The following is a 19744-nucleotide window of genomic DNA, read 5'->3' as shown; positions in this document are numbered from 1 at the left end:
TCTTTATACTCACTTGCAATAGTTTGATCATCTCTCAGAGTAGTTATTTGTCTTTCAAGTTCTTGTCCATTGCTCTGGGAGTGTGCCAAATCAAATCTCAATAAATTATTCTCATGAGTCAATCTGCCACATTCATCAAATTTGTTCTTTAGAGATATAACAAGATTATCTTCCTTCTTTTTTCTGTCATCAATATCTTTTGATAGCCTCATAGTCAAATCTTGCATTTCATTCTTCATGAGCATGTTTGCTTGACTTAGTTTCTGACATTGTTCCTTAAGAGTATTCTTCTCCTCATCATCCGGGTTTTGCAAAAGTTCTTTTCTCTTGGATTGAGCTGATGATAACCTTTCTTGTAGGATAAGAATGAACTCATTGGGTGAATTTAATTCATCTTGCAATTTCAAGTTCTTTATTCTTTCAGCATCATAATCCTCAAGAGCCATCTCAAGTTCCTTCTCCACAGCCATGTTCAAAGATTTCGGTTTCAAGATCTTCCTCAAGTTGTTAAACTTCTTCAGAGGTACCGAGCTCTGATACCAATTGTTGGGATCCAAGACCACTAAGAGGGGGGGTGAATCAGTGTTCTATTGGTAACACAAGATTTAACCCTTTTATACCATACACATATAAACCAGTAAACAAATAAACATATAGCATAAAGCAAATAAACCATCCACATAAATGAACACCATAACACACAGAATTTGTACGTGGAAAACCTCAAAGAGGAAAAACCATAGTGGGATTTGTGACCCACAATATCAGTTCACTGGTCATATGAAAGGATATTACATATAATGGGGGCCTGCACATGCAGGAAGGCAAACTGCCTAGAGCATATTGATCATCACTAAATAGTCTCACTGACTACAAGTTTCTGCTAAAGTAAAACAATAAAATTGAACTCAAAAATGCATTTGCTATGCCAGATACACTTCCAGTTCTAGCTTTGCTCTATACCAGTTCATAAAAACCCTAAACACTACTATCGGTATCTCTTCTCCTCCAAAAATGCTTTCCAAACTATCTACAGATCATTGCATGATATAACATTCGCATACAAATGATCTACATACATATACTTCACATTATGCAATTCTGCTATATTCTCCTATGTCACATCCTATGTCATATCCTTTTTTTTTTCATGTTCAAAATGACCTATCAGACTGACCTATATACCCATAAATAATATGCCTTATGTCAGCTTACAATACATTACAAAAGATATTCAATGTCAGCCTCGACGATAATTACAAAATGATTTACTAAATAAATCTTCCTTGATGTCGGCTTACTTCAAGTACTGAAGCTGGTACCGGTGCCGGTCTAGTGTCGATGTCGATATAATCCTAGATACTCCAATGTTGGTGTCTGTCGGTATATGACTTGCATCTAATCTTGTGGCCATCAATGACAATAAAATTAATCTGATGAGTGTCAATTGCCAACAAATCCTTGGTGGAATCACTGTTAATCTCTACCTCAATCTACATGCAAAACTATTATCAAACCTCACAAAACTAGCTTCCTATCTATCCCAAGACATGTCCATACTCCAAAGTTGCACCAGCACCTCAATATTGTCAATTGTTCTTCTGAGATTCATGGTGCCCTCATATTAATCTACATTTCTATATAAGAACATGTGCATTAATAATTAATACCAATAGAAATGAGTGTTAAATACACCATTTTTAATATCTTGCAACCCCTCATGAATCTTCTCTTCAAGGTATGGTGCAAAGTCAAAAACCACTGTAAAATTTGGATGTTGAATTTGTATAGCCATATACATAAAATCAGGTGGCATGACTATAATGTTGATATTATGGATGACTTCATCATGTGTTGCATTGGTTTTGTCATTAATGTCAACACTTATCTTTCTGGAGGTCTACATTATTGATTTGGCACTCTGGTTATATTGGTTTTTTGATGAACTAGCACATTGTGGTCCCAACATGGATATTGGTTTATGCACAGTTACTGATATATGCTTCACTACCAGCTCAAGAAGTTGGTGATGACTTGTTATTATCTAGAGATCATTTGATTATGTCAAAGACATGGATTGGATGTTTGCATTTGGAATTTTGCATATTGGTCTGATTGGGTTCACATATTTTCCTTTAAGGGCAAATAGTTCCAGGTTATGAACCGGCATAGGAAAACATGCTCTAGATCAACACGACACAATTTGGAATGATTTATTGATTGGATGTATTGAGGTTGACATATTGTATTTGACCAAGACTTATTTTATAATTCATTTAAATGTAATATCTTTTGGGAGCCGACCTAATGATTAGGTCTTAGGTTTTGTATAAATAATTATAAGAGCTTATTTGGAAGAAGTGTAAGTATGTGTGAATATTGAAGATCATTGTGAAGAGTGAAAACAAGCAGATCCTTGTGTGAATCACGCAGATATCATCTGAAGGTTGAAGGAAGGTTGTTAAAGGTTATGAAGGTGTTTGGTCCTCATGCGCGGAGCTTAAACCGGTATTGAATCTGATAGTGAAAATGCTAAATTGAAGCAGTACATTGATTATTGGATTTAACTATCCAACTGTGTAGTCAGTGTGACTCCTAATTTTGTGATTGGGCAGTGAGCTCTAGGTGGTTGGCCTTTCTCCATGTGCAGACCCTATTATTGTATTCACTTACTATCTACAGTAGTATCATCTAATTGTGGATAAGGTTTCCCACTGTGGTTTTTCCCCTTACAAGTTTTCCACGTCAAAATCTTTGTGTTGTGTGTTGTGGATGTTGTTTCTCTTTCTATTTCATGCATTAAGTTGTACCAGTAATACTATAATTGTTAATCTATTTTACCACCACTAAGTTTTAAGTTGGAATAATTTGTTTTGGGTTGCAATTTATTGACAACTAATTCACCCCCCCACCCCTCTCAGTTGTCCTTCTCGGTTCCTAATAATTGGTATCAGAGCCTAGTCCTCTTTTTGCAGAAGCCTAACAACTTGAGGATCAGCAAATATATTTAGGAAGGACAGTCCCAAACTTGATGGAACTAACTATGGTATATGGAAGATTAGAATGGAGACAAATTTGAATTGTATTGGAAGAGATATATGGGATGTTACAAAGAATGGCTATGTTGCTCCTAATTCAAATAACCCTAATCCACCTGTTGTCTTCAAAATCTGACTCACTTCAACATCCTTATAATAAGATGATTAAACTCTGTGCAAGAGGAATGTTAAGGGGAAGGAAATTCTTAGGACAACATATGACAAGGTTTGATTTAACCTTCTACACTTCAGACTTATTCATAGTCCAGACAGGTATACCTTTGTGAACTGGATTCACACTTTCAAAAGATAAATCCACAGCAAACCAGTCCAGAAAACTAGTGGATCTATTCACCTTGAAACTAACTGAAACAAAGGAATGAAAATTATACTCATATTCAGTATTTTGATCAACAAAACATGCAATAGACAACCTTGATCGATACCAATGCCTTATCCAAGGTCACAGAGTCACCAAAATTCAAACAATACTCCCCAAACAAAATATCTCCACACATCCCATTGGCTTGGCCTTTTTTAATCCCTATATATATGCCTAGCATACATGAGAATTTATACATATCAAATCAAACTATGCTCATCAAGATTCAAGATGTCTCATAGGTAATTTACTGGTAGAAGTGATCCCTGCATATTTAATTTCCCTCCTAAAGAGAAAAGCTAGTGAACACATCTACTGAAAGTTGCCTTGCAACCCCTATTCAAACAAAATAACCCTGGATTATTCAGTATGAAACAGTAAATAAATGCAAACACATTTGAAGATGACACAAAGCTTTACTCAAAATCGATGGTCTGTATATTGATATTATCTTCAGAAAAGTATTACAAGAAGCTTTTGAATATTCCCCATTAAACTCAGAAAAGCTCATATAAATTTCTGTAGCGTTTTCTTACAATTCTTTGTGATCCCTCTCTCTCTAGTCCTAGTATCCATTTATAACAATATGGATGCACAAAGCTTTGAAATTTCTGAGGAGAGTTTGTTACAATCATTTCTTTCCAAAAAAGAAGTTATAAAGCCTTTTACAAAAACAGTTACAAGTTCTTTTCGGCCTCTGCAGCTTCTTCAACAGGTTGTTCAGTTGCAACCTCTTCTACCTTTTCAAGGGCGCTCTCTAACTATTTCAGATCATGGGTGGCATATTTTGTTGTCCACTCATCATACACATCATTGGTTGGCCATGAGAAATTAATCACTTTAGCCTTGGCCTTGGTCAACCTTTTCCAGAAGTTTCTCATCTTGTTGACTTCTAAATTGAGAAAACCATAATGTGACTTAATTTTCTCTATCTCCTGTATTGTCACAACAAAGAAGGAAGCATCATCTAGATCAATAATTCCTTTAATTCTTACTGACAGTTTGGCTTCTACCTCCTTAAGCCACATTTGTTTGTCCTTCAGTTGATCTGGGCTAACAAAAACTCCTAGGAGCAACTCAAAAACCTGATCAGCATATTCCTTTTTGCACAAGTTAACTTTCCTATCAACATTATCCACCCCTGCTGCTAATTGTACTAAATCTTTAGTGATGTCACAAGTGGATTTAATGATAGGATTGGCCCCTGCTTTATCATAAGATGCACACATAAACTCTAAATCTTGCTCTCTAGGCCTCCACTTGACAAAAATAGGTGTCAAAATGGCCTTATCTCCCCTGAGCTCATTCCATATATCCAAAATGTTACCTACATTATTGTATAGCAATAAGGCATTCACGGTACCTGCAAAACTAGTGACAATGGCCTTTACTCTATCCTCATACTTCTTTGCATACAGGGCTTGAGCCTGTTTTAAATTCTCTAACTCTTGAGGAGTAATCTCAATCATTTGGGAGCTAGAAGGTGCTGGAGATGGTGGGAACTCAATGATAGGGCTGGTAGGTGGAGGTCTGGCAGGAGAAGAGGAGATCATCAATGTTGAGGATTCACCTTGATGATACTGTCCTGCTAGTTGCTTCTACAATTTAGCAATGATGCTATCTCTATTCCTTACCTCTTCTTGGGCATTAGTGTAGGCTTTTAAAACTGTCTCTAGTTTAACCTGGAGATCTGCCTTTTCCTTAGCCTCCCTTTCCGCTATTGCAACACTAAATTTTGCAGTTTCTAGTACAATGCTAGTGGCTTCCACTACCCTAGTAGTTTGCACTCTCTTCACCATCATTCCTCCAAGATAACCTGACCCTTAGGTGTCCTTCTTCTTCTTATTTTCATCTCTTTTTAGAGACCACATGACTAATGCAGCATTGTCTTTACTAAAAGTAACTCCCTCCATAGGTTTTGTCTCCTTTCTTACTGCTTCCAGGACTAAAGCATCTGCTATGTCCCATTCAGGGAGAATGAGTACCCCAGCCTGAGCCATGATGTCTCTTACTTGCTGAGGAGTGATGGTCTTAAATTCTTCAACCATTTCTTGTTTTATTTCTTCCTCAACTATAGCTGGGTCTTTATGAGGCTGCTCACCGTTTCTTTTCTCGCACCTTGCATTGTATTTGTCAATGCTCTACTTCCACACAAATTGCATGAATGCTTCTAATGTGATGAACTTGTCATCAGCTAAAAAATCTTCACTGGCTCGCTTGATCTCAGGATCCCATTCTTGGCCTTTGAATTCACTGATGGTGATATTCATTTCAGCAGCTAAGGGCTCTTCTGGCATTCCTTCCTCTACTTCATCATAAGTGTAAGCAATTTCTCCTAAATTTCCTAACTACAATAGTTGCTCAGCTGTTGCCTATTCATCTCCTATATGGATAGGTGATTGAGATGGGGAGTACAAAGGTTCTTTAGGTTGTACCTCTTTTCCCACTCTTTTTTTCTTTGGGCTACTAGGAATGTCGATGACATCATGTATCTTCCTCTTTCCTTTAGAGGTAGAGGGTTCCCCTAAAGTGGGCATAAGAACACTGTAATTAGATTTCTTGTGCAACATATAATCACTGGGAGGGATTGTTCTAGCAAATGCAGACCTATTAAAAATCAGTCTTGCTTTCTCAGGGTTGTTCTTGATTACAACCTCCCTCTTTTCTTTTAGTGTTTGCATCACCTCCTCAAAACTAAGAATCAAAAACTTCATCTTCTCTACAAAGGGGTGAAAGCTAGACAAAGGGTCATAGCTTATGTCAAAATGGTGCACCAAGTCAGAGGCCTTTTTATAAGCCACCCACTTTTCCTTTCTCAACTCTTGTTCATTTAAATCAAACTCATTTCTAATGAGGTCTTCAGGAAACTGAAATTGGTGGGGTTTAGCCTTGCATATTGCCCTCTTCCTAAACATTCCATTGAAGAAGTCTTCAGGGTCAGCACACTAGGAGACTGCAGTTGATAAATGATATGGCTGAAGGAAATCTTCAAAACATTTCCAACCTCCTTTGGTTATCACAAAATGGTGTGCCATGGTAATTGTAGGGAAAATGGTCCCCTTACCTCTGCCTGTCAATTCTGCCTCCTGCACAGCACCAATCTGCCTAAGAATCTCTGCAATTCCCACTTTAAGGGGGACCTGATAAGGTAACAAAAATGGGGTACCTGTGAAACCATATATTCTAAAAACTGTGGAAATAGGGTATAAGTAGACATCACCCCAATTATGGACAATTTTTATGTCCTTCGCAAATTCTTGTGGCCTAATGAATTCCAAAAGCACCTTAGGAATTCTTGGATTCTCCAAACAAATAAGGGTCCTAATTTTTGATGCAAAACATTTGTCAAACCTTAGAAAACTTGCATCTTCTCTGTCCCATGACAACACTGTGCTCCATAGTTGCACTGGCACCTTTTCTCCATCCTTCTCATTCACAAGATCCATCCCACTTGCAAAATAATCACCACCCTTGAACAAAAACAAATGCATAAGAAGGGAATACCACCCAAAAGGCCTATCTACTTTCCCATTCTTGATCCCTATCAATCCATTATGGATAGCATCAGTTATAAAAGAAGCATAATCAAAAGTTATTGCCACAGAAGGATTCAAAATTTGAGCAACCATCAGCATGTAGTGAATAGGCATACTTGCCTCAGCATCCTCCCCTAGGATTTGGCAGAGCGACCAGTATAATCCTTTAGCCCTAAGGGTAAACAAATTTAGAGAAAAAGGCTCTTCAGTGTTAGGTCCCACAACTGTCAACCTACCTATCTTCACAAAGAATTCTTTGAGAGGCCCATTCCTAAGGTGGTTCCTTTGCACACTATACACCTGAGCGAATGATTTAAAATCAATAGGCTCTAGAAAATTAGTGTATTTACTTAACCCAAAGGCATTCCTAAATTCCTCATCATTAATCTCAATAAGGGTCTTCCCGCTGATATCCTTAACACTTCTTGAAATTGGGTCATAATTATGTATAATCTGGGTCAAAAGATCTACATCAAAGAAAACCTCAGGGACCACCAACTTTCCAACATCCAACTCCCATTACTATTCTGAGGGGCTAGAGAATTTCTCATGCTGAATCCAACCTTGAATAATCCCAACTCAAACATCCCTATTTGAGGGTCTCTTAACCAATTACCCTTATCATATAAACCTTCTCCTATTTTCAGGTGAGGAGCTCTCAGCACCAATTCTTTCATTTTGGAAGCCACATTAGTTGACAACGTCAACTGTTCAAGAAAATCATCACAAATGGCCCTCTCTTGGTAATTGACCTTCCCTGAGAATTCCTTCTTAGGTGCCATCTCTTAAAACTAAGCAAGCAATCTAACAATCACCCTCAATTGTTCTACAACAAATCAAAACCTCAATTTAAAGCACACACTGTTAAAATGATGGCCGAACAAGAGTATAGAAAAACCTGCTTTTACTCGAAGGAATTAGCTCTGCAACTGAAGAAAACCACTCTGCAACTACTTCTTTGCAAATACTCTTTAGAATGATACCTCGATTTAATTGATACGAGATCATATATGGCAACTGGGCTCTTAACTGCGATATTGACTCCAAATACTTTGGCCGTCCCTTCATAATTGAATTCATGAAAGAATTCAAAATTTTCGCACCAACGGGTCACAACGCCTGTGTATTTTCTCTTTTCACTATTTCGCAAGGCATAACTTCTTGGCAATTTTACTTCACAAAATAACGCCAGCCGTTAGATCAAGACGAAGTTGATCTTCCTTTAACTTCCTGTTTTATTTGCCTTCGGGAACGCAAAACCTTTTCGCCATTTCATGGGGCTTAAAGCATGAGCATTTTACCTTTGCGAAATAGCGCGGGTCATTCGATCAAATGGGACTTGATCAATCTTTACATTCTGAACTTTTACCTTTCCATCAAGCCTTATTTCATTTCGCCATTTCGTTGGGCTTAAAGCACGAGCACTTTACCTTTGCGAAATAATGCGAGCAATTCGATCAAATGGGACTTGATCAATCTTTACACTCTGAACTGACTCCAGCAAATGTGGGCCTTCTGACTCAACTCCAAATAGCTGGCATCTAGTCATTTTCCAAGCTAACATGTCAGTCTTTCATTTGCTAAGAGAAAAACATTTTTTTTCCTCTGCATTTTTGCCACTTGTATCTGTCAGAACACCTTTTATCCCGCGGCATGACTCACTTCTAGGACCCGCCTTCTTTTAAACTCTCGGACCTACCTTGCTGACTGTTGTGTTTTCTACCATGTGCCATCATCTTACTCGCCTTCTAGACCAGCCAGACTATTTGCTTGGAATGCCACATCATTTCACCATTTCACAGAGTTTAACTGTCGAGCCTTTTTATCTTGCAAAATAGCGCAAACCGTTGGATGAAATCTAAGATGATCATCCTTTAAATGAAACCCTTTAGACAATTCCTCACATTTCGGGCCCCACCACCTTTTCACCATTTCGTGAAAGGTATTTTACCCGCAAGTTTAGGCTGCAAAATAGCACCAGTCGTTGGATGAAATCTAAGATGAACATCTTTTATGTGAGACCCTTTTAGTCATTTTGAGCACAATTCCTTTTCGCCATTTCGCGGGTTTTAAACCACGCACAACTTTGCCTTGCAAAATAGCAAAAGCCATAGATTTTCCTGAAAGATGCGCACGACTTAAAAGGCCCGACAACACTAGGAGGAAAATAAGTAAAAGGCGTAAAATTTTATGATTAATTCACAAGACCGCCTAGGCAAATGACAAAGGGGGGACACTTCTTACGAACCTGAGACCCATTACTTAAGTGGATAAAGTAACAAGGAATTAGAAACCAAGGGCTTTCAATATTTTGCAAAAATATTGGAGAATTTGAAATTAAAACCCTAAAAGCCCTAAGACCTAACACAGAGCTGAACCAAATGACAACAAGTCTAATTCAAAATTTCAAAAATAATAGCCAACTTATGGGAAAGGAAAACCCATTTTTTAAATAGTAATAACAGCACCAACCTTAGCTAAAGGCTTGGATAATGATTGCAAAGCAAGAGAAGCACTTCTAATCGTATTATCAGATCAGCAAATCATGGGATTATCAGATAGATCTACAGAAAAAGCTATTTGGGATAAACTAGAAACATTGAATGAAGGAGATTCCACTATCAAAATTGCAAAACTAGAATGTTACCAAGTCAGGTATGAAAATTTAAAAATGGAAGAGGATGAAAGAATTTCTGCATTTATGGAAAGAGTTAATGAAATTATTTTAGGAATACAATGTTGTGGAGGATCTTTAAGTGAAGATGAAATTGTTTCTAAAGTTTTAAGAGCTTTTCCACCGACTTACAAAATGAAAGTAACAACTATTAATGAGTTGAGAGCAATGCCTAATACATCAGTATCTAGAGATACTCTGGTTGGAAAACTTTCAGCATTTGAGCTTAAAAAATTTGGTCCTGTTGCTACAGTCAAGACTGATATAGCCTTCAAAGCATCATCATCATCATCATCATCATCAAACAAATCTGATTGGAAAGCACTTTATGCAAAAGAACTTGAAGATATCAGAAGAGAAAATGAAGAACTTGAAGAACTAGAAGCACTATTTGTAAGGAAGATGCCTAAAGGTCCAGCAGAAAGTAAGTATGAAGGTAAAGCACCTTTCAAATGTTTTAATTACAATAAAATTGGTCATATGGCGTCTAGGTGTCTTGATAGAGATTCAAGACTAAGAGATGAGGCAAAGAGAACATATAAGCCTAACCCTCAATATCAAAGATACAAATTTAAGAAAAATAGAGATAAGTCATGTTACTATATAGATGAAGGTGTTATAGATGATTCTGATGAAGATCCAATAGATAGTGGATGGGCATTTGTTGCAATAAAAGAAGATCAACCGGTACCTATTGCCAAACTGGTAGAGCAGGCATTAGCAGCAAAAATTGAAGAAAAGGATGAATGGATAATTGATAGTGGATGCTCACATCATATGACTAGTGATAAAAGAAAATTCTTATCATTACAGGAATATCATAGAGGTCTAGTAAGATTTGGAGACAACAATGTTTATTATGTTGAATGTTTAAAGCATAATCTTTTGAGTTTTGGTCAGTTAGTGGGAAAAGGATTTCAATTATAATTCAAAAATGGAAAATGCAAACTCATAAACCGAACTGGATTGGAGATTGCAACCGGTAATCAGACTAAAGGTAATATCTTTCATTTGAATACCAACAATAAGACATGTTTGATTGCTTAGATTAATGAAAGTTGGCTATGGCATAAACGACTATGTCATGTGAATTCTAATTGCATTGTAAAGATCAGTTCAACCAAGGCATTAAGGGATTTACCTAAGATTGTGAAACCTCATAATCCAGTATGTAAGGAATGTGAAATGGGAAAGCAAGTTAGAACAACATTTAAGAGCATTTCTGATAAATCCAATAATATTCTTGATTTAATTCACACTGATTTATGTGGTCCAGCAAGAACAAGAAGTCCTCAAGGTGATAGATACTTTATGCTAATAATTGATGATTATTCTAGAATGTGTTGGGTTACTTTTCTCAGGGAGATATTAGAAGCTTTTGGGAGATTCAAGATATACAAGGCAATGGTAGAGAATGAAACCGATAAGAAAATCAAATGCTTGAGATCTAATCAAGGAGAAGAATTCACATCTAAGGAATTCAATACATTTTGTGAAGAGAATGGAATCAAAAGACAACTATCAGCACCCCGGACACCCCAGCAGAATGGAGTTGTGGAAAGGAAGAATAGAACTATATTGGATGCAACAAGAACCATGATGATGGAAGAAAATCTACCTCATATGTACTAGAGAGGAGTAGTAAATACAACGGTCTATACTTTCAACAGAGTTCGCATCAAAGGTGAAACCGGTAAGACCCCCTATGAACTATGGTTCGGTCATACTCCTACTCTTAAGTATTTCTAAATATTTGGAAGCAAATGCTATATTAGGAGAGATGAATCTATTGGAAAATTTGATCCTAGAAGTGATGAAGGAATATTTCTTGGTTATTCAACTAGAAGCAAGGCATATAGATGTTATAATAAAAGATTGCAGAAAATCATTGAAAGTACTAATGTGAAGATAGATGAACATTTTAGAGGAGAATCAAGATCTATAGGTTCTAAACTGGCATGGTTTGTAGCAGAATAGAATGAAGAACTAGTCACACCGACATCATCAAAAAACTCAACTGTGACTGAAGAACAACAACCTGTGAATGGAAATCAAAATAAACCCAGGTATGTAACATTGAATCATTCAGAAAATCAGATAATTGGAAATAAAAATCAAGGTGTTATGACAAGAAGAAGATTGGCAAATCAAGAGGTATGTTTAATTTCTCAATTTGAACCAGCATCAAATGTTGAAGCATGTAAAGATAAACATTGGATAAAAGTAATGGAAGATGAATTAGAACATATTGAAAAGAATAATACTTGGACATTAGTTCCCCAGCCTAAAGACAAAAATGTAATTGGAACTAAATGGGTATTTAGAAATAAACTTAATGAATATGGTGAAGTAATCAGAAACAAAGAAAGATTAGTTTGTAAAGGTTATTCTCATAAAGAAGGGATTGATTATAATGAAACCTTTGCACCGGTAGCTGGAATTGAAGCAGTAAGATTGTTTCTTGCATTTACAACTCACAAGAACTATAAGGTTTATCAGATGGATGTAAAATATGTATTTTTTAATGGAGATCTTGAAGAAGAAGTTTACATTGAGCAGCCTGATGGATTTTCATTAACAGATGATAAGGATATGGTTTATAGATTAAGAAAAGCTTTATATGGATTGAGGCAAGCTCCCAGAGCTTGGTATGCTAGACTGGATAAATATCTTTTAAAGCTTGGATACACAAAAGGTAATGTTGACAGTAATTTGTATTACAAAATTACCAATGATGATATTTTGGTTATTAAAGTATTTGTAGATGATATCATTTCTAGAGGAGAAGAAGAGCTATGCAAAGACTTTGCTAATAATATGCAGGAAGAGTTTGAAATGCCTATGATTGGAGGGATAAAAAAATTTCTAGGTTTGCAGATTTCTCAAACAGATAAAGGTATATTCATTTGTCAAACAAAATACTTGAAGGAACTTTTGAAGAAATTTGGAATGGAAAACTCCAAACTGGTAAGTACTCCTATGACTACAACAGATAAATTGACATCAAAGGATGATTCAGCTCCTATAAATCCGACAAGGTACAAATCTATGATTGGAGGGTTACTATATTTGACACAAACCAGACCTGATATAATGAATGTTATATGTATTGTTTCAAGATTTCAAAGCAATCCTAAAGAAAATCATGAAACTGCAGTAAAAGGATTTTTCGGTACCTGCAAGGCACAACAAATCTTGGTTTATGGTATCCTAAGAATGATAATTTTTAGTGATGTGCATATACACATGCAAATTGGGCAAGAGATGTGGATGCCAAAAAGAGTATCACTGGTGGAGAATTCTTTCTTGGCAGAAGATTAATTTCATGGATCAGCAAGAAGCAGACCTGCACATCATTATCTACAGCAGAAGCAGAATATATTGCAGCAGCAACTAATTGCACTCATGTATTATGGATCAAGAAAATGTTGAAGGATATCAAGGCAAAATGCAATGAACCGGTAATTATTCACTGTGATAACTCAGCAGCAATAAATATATCAAATAATCCAATATTTCACTCTAAAACAAAGCATGTTTCTATTAACTTTATTTTTCTAAAAGAAAAAGTTGAAGCAAATGAAGTGAGATTGGTTTATGTGAACACTAAAGAGAAAATTATAGATATTTTTATAAAAGCCTTTGCCTAAGGAAATATTTGAATATCTCAGAGAGAAGCTTGGGGTAATCACCCCACCGACAGAGACTTAAATGATGCAGATTAGCATCAAACTGGCAGGGACTAACAGAAAAACCTTTTTCCGGCTTGATGAAGGAGAGCTACTGCTAAGGGGGAGTAGTTAGATGTATGTTATGTTTTGATTTTTAGCTGCTTTGGCATTTGATGTCAAAGGGGGAGAGATGTCTATGGAAAAACATTGTACTTTGAAGATGTATTTTGGTTTTGGTTATACTATTTCTATTTTGGTACAAAACTTTATGTTGATCTATTTAAGGGAGATTGTTAGCATTCCGTTTTGGCACTTAGATGTTTTTTCATCTAGTGTTGCCATCAATGCCAAATGGGGAGATTGTTGATATTATGGATGACTTCATCATGTGTTGCATTGGTTTTGTCATTGATGTCAACACTTATCTTTTTGGAGGTCTACATTGTTGATTTGGCACTCTGGTTATATTGGTTTATTGATGAACCAACACATTGTGGTCCCGACATGGATATTGGCTTATGCACAGTTACCGATATACTTTTCACCGGTAGCTCAAGAAGTTGGTGATGACTTGTTATCGTCTAGAGATCATTTGGTTATGTCGAAGACATGGATTGGATGTGTGCATTTGGCAGTTTGCATATTGGTCTAATCGGGTTCACATATTTTCCTTAACCGGCAGATAGGTCCAGGTTATGAACCGACATAGGAAAACATGTTCCAGATCAACACGACATGATTTATTGATTGAATGTATTGAGGCCGACTTATTTTATAATTGATTTAAATGTAATATCTTTTGGGAGCCAACCTAATGCTTAGGTCTTAGGTTTTGTATAAATAATTGTAAGATCTTATTTGGAAGAAGTGTAAGTATGTGTGAATATTGAAGATCATTGTGAAAAGCGAAAACAAGCAGATCCTTGTGTGAATCACGCATATATCATCTGAAAGTTGAAGGAAGGTTATTAAAGATTATGAAGGTGTTTGGTCCTCATGCGCAGAGCTTAAACCAGTACTGAATCCAGCATTGAAGATGCTAAATTGAAGTAGTACATTAATTATTAGATTTAACCATCCAACTGTGTATTCAGTGTTACTCCTAATTTTGTGATTGGGTAGTGAGCTCTAGGTGATTGGCCTTTCTGCATATGTAGACCCTATTATTGTATTCACATACTATCTGCAGTAGTATCATCTGATTGTGGGTAAGGTTTCCCACCGTGGTTTTTCCCCTTACAAGGTTTCCACGTCAAAATCTTTGTGTCATGTGTTGTGCATGTTGTTTCTCTTTCTATTTCATGCATTAAGTTATACCGACAATACTATAGCTATTAATCTATTTTACCGGCACTGAGTTCTAAGCTAGAATAATTTGTTTTGGGTTGCAATTTATTGACAACTGATTCACCCCCCCCCCTCTCAGTTGTCCTTCCCAATTCCTAACATGTAATAGGTTTGAACCATAAAATTTGGCACAGAGAAAAGAAAGTGGCCTACAAATATTTGGCAAAAGCACCAATAGGAAAAGGCTCCTCTAAACTAGGGCCAATGTGGTAAGTTGTATCTCCTTATTTTTCCAAATGAGATGGAAGGAGTCTAGTTCTAATGAAACCCTTCATCGTGTAATACTTTGCCTTCAGTTCATTCAAATCTATATGAACCAAGGTAGAAAAAGGTTCATACAAATCAAAAATCTCTTGGAATTCCTTGCTACTGATTGTCAGCTAAATCTCTCCCTCATTTCCCCTTATAACTCTCAAAACAGGGTCATATATGTCTGCAACAGTTTTAAGGAGGTCGACATCCATGAATATATTTGGCACCACTAGCCTGCCTAAGTCATATTGCCAAGCACTTGAAAATGGGGATTATAAATTCCTTTGTCCATACCGCAACCTGAATATTTTAACCCCAATCACTGGCACCCTAGCATCTGTGATGTTGTATGCCTTATCAGTTAACCCTTCTCCCAGGGTTTTGCCTTGTACAAGTTTTTGCCCTTGATATTTAATATTTGTCAAGGGATTTAATTGATCAAGAAAATCATCAAAAATATTCCTCTTCAGATACTCTCTGTCCTGAGTGATTTTGTAGGGGAGCCATCCTACTTGACTAGGGCTTCTTAGCAATTACAAATAGAAGGAAGATGGAAACTAGGGCTTAACACGAGACTATTAATTTTAACACAGAAAAGTGCAAATTCTCACCCCCTTTCTACCACTTTTCTTTTTTGGCAAAAGTGGAAGACCGCTTATATATATTAATATAATAAAATAGTTACAAAAAACCTTGTTCAAAAAGCATACCGGCAAGAAAGAGCCAGGAAGAAAACCTTCGGTTATAGCTCAACTCGACACTACAAAAAACCTAAAACCTATGGACTAAAACCTAAAATCTAAGTATCAAACTAGAAATAAGGAAAGGTCATTACCAAGACATGGCTAATGACCCTTTTACAAAGTTGATAATCATACATTATCATAAAAAGCCAAAAAGGCCCAAGTGATCTCAACAAATATAGATTAAAAAAAATTTCAAAGGCCAACCAATCAAAAATGACAAAAATCCCACTGAAGGCACCATCGTACTTTTATCACACCAAAATTTTAAACCAGAACCCTTAAGAGAACTATTCTTCCATTGCCACTGGAGACCTCTCTAGGTCACCTTGTTGATTGACAAGAAAACTCATACAACCAACATCTTGTTGCAACGAAATGGAGCCAATTTCATCACCACCTTGAATAGAACCATGCTGAGGAGGAATATTGAGGTCTGGCATGGGATCATGCAGAGCAGCCGATTGGACATTTGAATCTCTTATATCAACATGAGGAGAATGAAGGAGAATAAGATGGGTGTTAACTTTATGTTTAATTAAAACCATCATTTCATTCCCAATGTCCCTATAATGTATGTCTAAAACCCTCTGAATGAGAGCATAATTCTGCATTTGCAGTGAGTATTTGATGTTGTCATAAATTGAGAGGAAAATGTTCAACCCAACAATAATAATAATAACTCTAGTTGAAGTCTCAACCCAAAGTTTGGACATTCACTCTGTGAAGTTACTATTCTCCATAGCTGGTGTTCATTTGATTGTCAACCCAAGGACGTAATACTTGAAATGGGTGTGCACTAAATATGCACCAAGTTCCTGCAATAGCTACCCTGCATTACTGTAGCAACTAACATCTATTAGGGAAAGGTAAGTAAGAATTGAAACAATTAAAAGGCTATAGGAAAAACTCTGCATTAATATAAATTCATTCAAGGAATACTAGCTAAGTCCAATTCTGCCAAATAGGAATTACTCTATTTGATTTGGCTGCAGGAACAATCAATGGATCTATTTCCAATGGTTGCATGAACAATTAATGCAAGAACATCTACTGCAGCTAAAGAAGAAAACTAATTTTAACAAAGGCACATGAACACTCACCAAGTGGGCTTCCAGGCTTCCAAAACAATTCTAAGTGCTCAGAATAACATATCTTTATTCATTGTTCCTCAAAAGTCATTACATGATTCAAAATCAAAAGAAACTCAAAACACTTGTAACTTTATTTCTAAATCCTCTGCTCTGTTTCTTCTCTTTTCTTTCTTGTTGGGAAAAATGGTGTCTCAACCTTGCATTTATGCGAGGTTACTATTTATAGTAAGTTTTCATTTGAGCACGAAATGGTGTGAAACTCTCCCTGAAGCTTCTGGTTGGCTAGATAAGAATTCCGGTAAAGTTGTGTCGCAAGGTCACAGCTAGTTTTGAAGATATTAAAGTTTTCGTCTTGGAGGGGTGCGATAAAATGTTTAAACTTAATTTTGGGGGCTTTAGAGGCTCCTAAATGCCGTGAAAAGTGGCCGTAACCAGCACAACAAGTTACGAGGTGATAGAGCACTTCGCGAGCTTTCCGACGCTTCAAACGGTTCGTCAATCGGACACCCGGTTCTCAAGTTATGGCCTCCGGAAGTTTGTACTCCTGAAATAGGAAAAATAATTTGTATCGGATACATAAATGAGCTGTAAAAGGGAGCGACACATGTTGATGTGTGCTTTAACATGTCATAGGGCATCTAGAAGGGAGATAAGGTCGGCTACACCTTATTGGGTGGTTTTAGCCCATGGTTTTGTAATACCGTTTGACGGTTTCTTGTATTGTATCTCCTATTTATGAGGTGTGTGAGATAGAGGTTGTGTGTAAGAGTCTTATGGCTATTGAGTTGCCTCTAAATCTCTGATTAGTGGTACTCCTGCGAAGAGCTTGCTCTGCAAGTATGTTGTAATCTGTTTTTGATTGCTGAATAAAATATTGAGCTACTTTTGGAGTGTGGGTTTTTTCTCCCGAAAGGGTTTTCCCCACGTAAATCACTATGTTGTGGTATGAATGCTATTATATCTATTTCTATTTTCTGTAACTATTGTAACGATCTGAAAAAGTTTTGCATTACCCTCCTCTCAAGGTTAGTGTAGGAAGTTGTTTCCGCTACTTAACTTCCTTACATTTCTAACCTATGAAAAGAATTAAAGACCTTTATTTAAAAGAAAACAACTACTCATTACAACACAAATCGTGTCGATGAGAAGAGATGGATAATTATTCAAGAAAGGAAACAACTAGAGTTAAGTCACTGATAATGTGGATCTAAACCAAACCACAATCATAACATAGTGTGGCGGTATTTACAACACTAATGCCCACTTGAGTAAGACATCAGTAAGTATTGCATGCCTACTTTTCATCTGTCATTCCTTACGCTCATCAAATTTTCCACTGATTCAATCTTTCAGTCACCTCCTTGAATATCTCTTTCTGCAATTGGTGTGATAGGAGAGCTTTCACATCAGCGTCATTTTTATTTTTGAAATTCAAAAGAAAGAACATACAAGCACATACACATCTATTTTAATTAATCAAAACATCTATTAATTTCACACATGATATTGCCCAATACAATCCACATGGCAACAGGAATGAATAACATGGCTGCAGGAACAACTAGCAATGACAAAACATGATTTAATAGGCCCGGGTTAACATCTAAAATGCACGTAGTTAAATTTTAATACATCATCACTATCCCATCATATAAATCAAAATATGAGAAAACCTTAAGAGTTCTAGGGATAAAAATATGCTAATGTCTCAACTCATTAGAAAACATGCCTATTAAGGAGGAAGTGTCATGGGAAAATACCACCTATGTAAGTTGTGCCATCTCATAAAGCATACCTTTGCACTGCAAGCAATAGCTTATTGTCTAGAAGAAAAACATCTCTGGCCACTTTAGCAGCAATAATATCCAAAAGAGGCAAGGATTGAAGAAGGTCGAGAGCATTGGATAGAAAGATTGACACTAATTTAGAAGGGAATATGATTCTCCTTGATTGGGGAAACAAAATATGCTCACCAATAATCCTTTTAATACTCTTCCGCACCTAATAGCTTTGAAAGAGAAAGACCAAACCAAGATGTTCATTTGAGATATGTTCAGAAAAAGGTTGCTCTCATTCTTGCACAGAGATGTTAACCCTGTAATTTTGAGGTACGTATTCAAGGTGTTCTCTATGGCATGTATAACAAACTAAATAATTCTACATATCGCCTACCTCTTTAAGGTCCCTAGCTAGATACATTAAGAAACCACTAACTTGCCAAAAGAAAATCTCACAAATTGAAGACTGGGATAAAACTGCCAATCAATTGATGGAGAAAATAAATTAGAGAAATCTATCAACTCGAGCCTTGAATTTTGAGGGCAGTAAATATTAGTACATGGAATCATGTTTTTGCATGCTTGAAGAGAAAAAACAATTTTATTACCATGAAACAACTGCCAAAAGGCCATTAATAGTTGTTTGCACATGCGGTTGTATGATTTATCTATAATATCACGATATGCGTAATATATGTCCTGCAAAAACACATATCAATGCAAACCAAAACACTTGAAATAATGATTACAAAATTCTTTTAACGGGTAGACCTTTTCCACAAGAATGAAATCTGACTTTATCTTATCATCCAAGTAAGAAAGGATGAAATTTAAATTAAAACCATCTTTTGCTGAGTCAGCGAGTACACCATCACAACCCAAATTTGCTAGTCTATTTGTGAGCCTATTTCCTTCCCTGTATGTGTGTGACAAATAAACTTCTTCAAAAGTATCTAATAAATTCCAAACTTGAGTAAGAATTTAATGAATGTGCCAATTAAAAGAATTCCTGCATTTACAAGCATTAATAATAATAGAAGAATCCCCCTCAACATGAATTTTAGTATATCACATTTGCTTGGCAAGAATCAATCCTTGAAGTAAAGCCTGAGATTCTACAAAATTATTAGTACTTGGAGGTAATGTATATGATTTATAAGCTCTTAGTCTCCCTTTATCATCTCTAATGCAAGATCCAACACCTGAGGTACTTGTGTTCCCTCATGAAG

This window comes from Cryptomeria japonica, chromosome 5, assembly GCF_030272615.1.
Source record: "Cryptomeria japonica chromosome 5, Sugi_1.0, whole genome shotgun sequence".
Classification (NCBI taxonomy): domain Eukaryota; kingdom Viridiplantae; phylum Streptophyta; class Pinopsida; order Cupressales; family Cupressaceae; genus Cryptomeria; species Cryptomeria japonica.
This window is presented reverse-complemented; position numbering follows the sequence as displayed.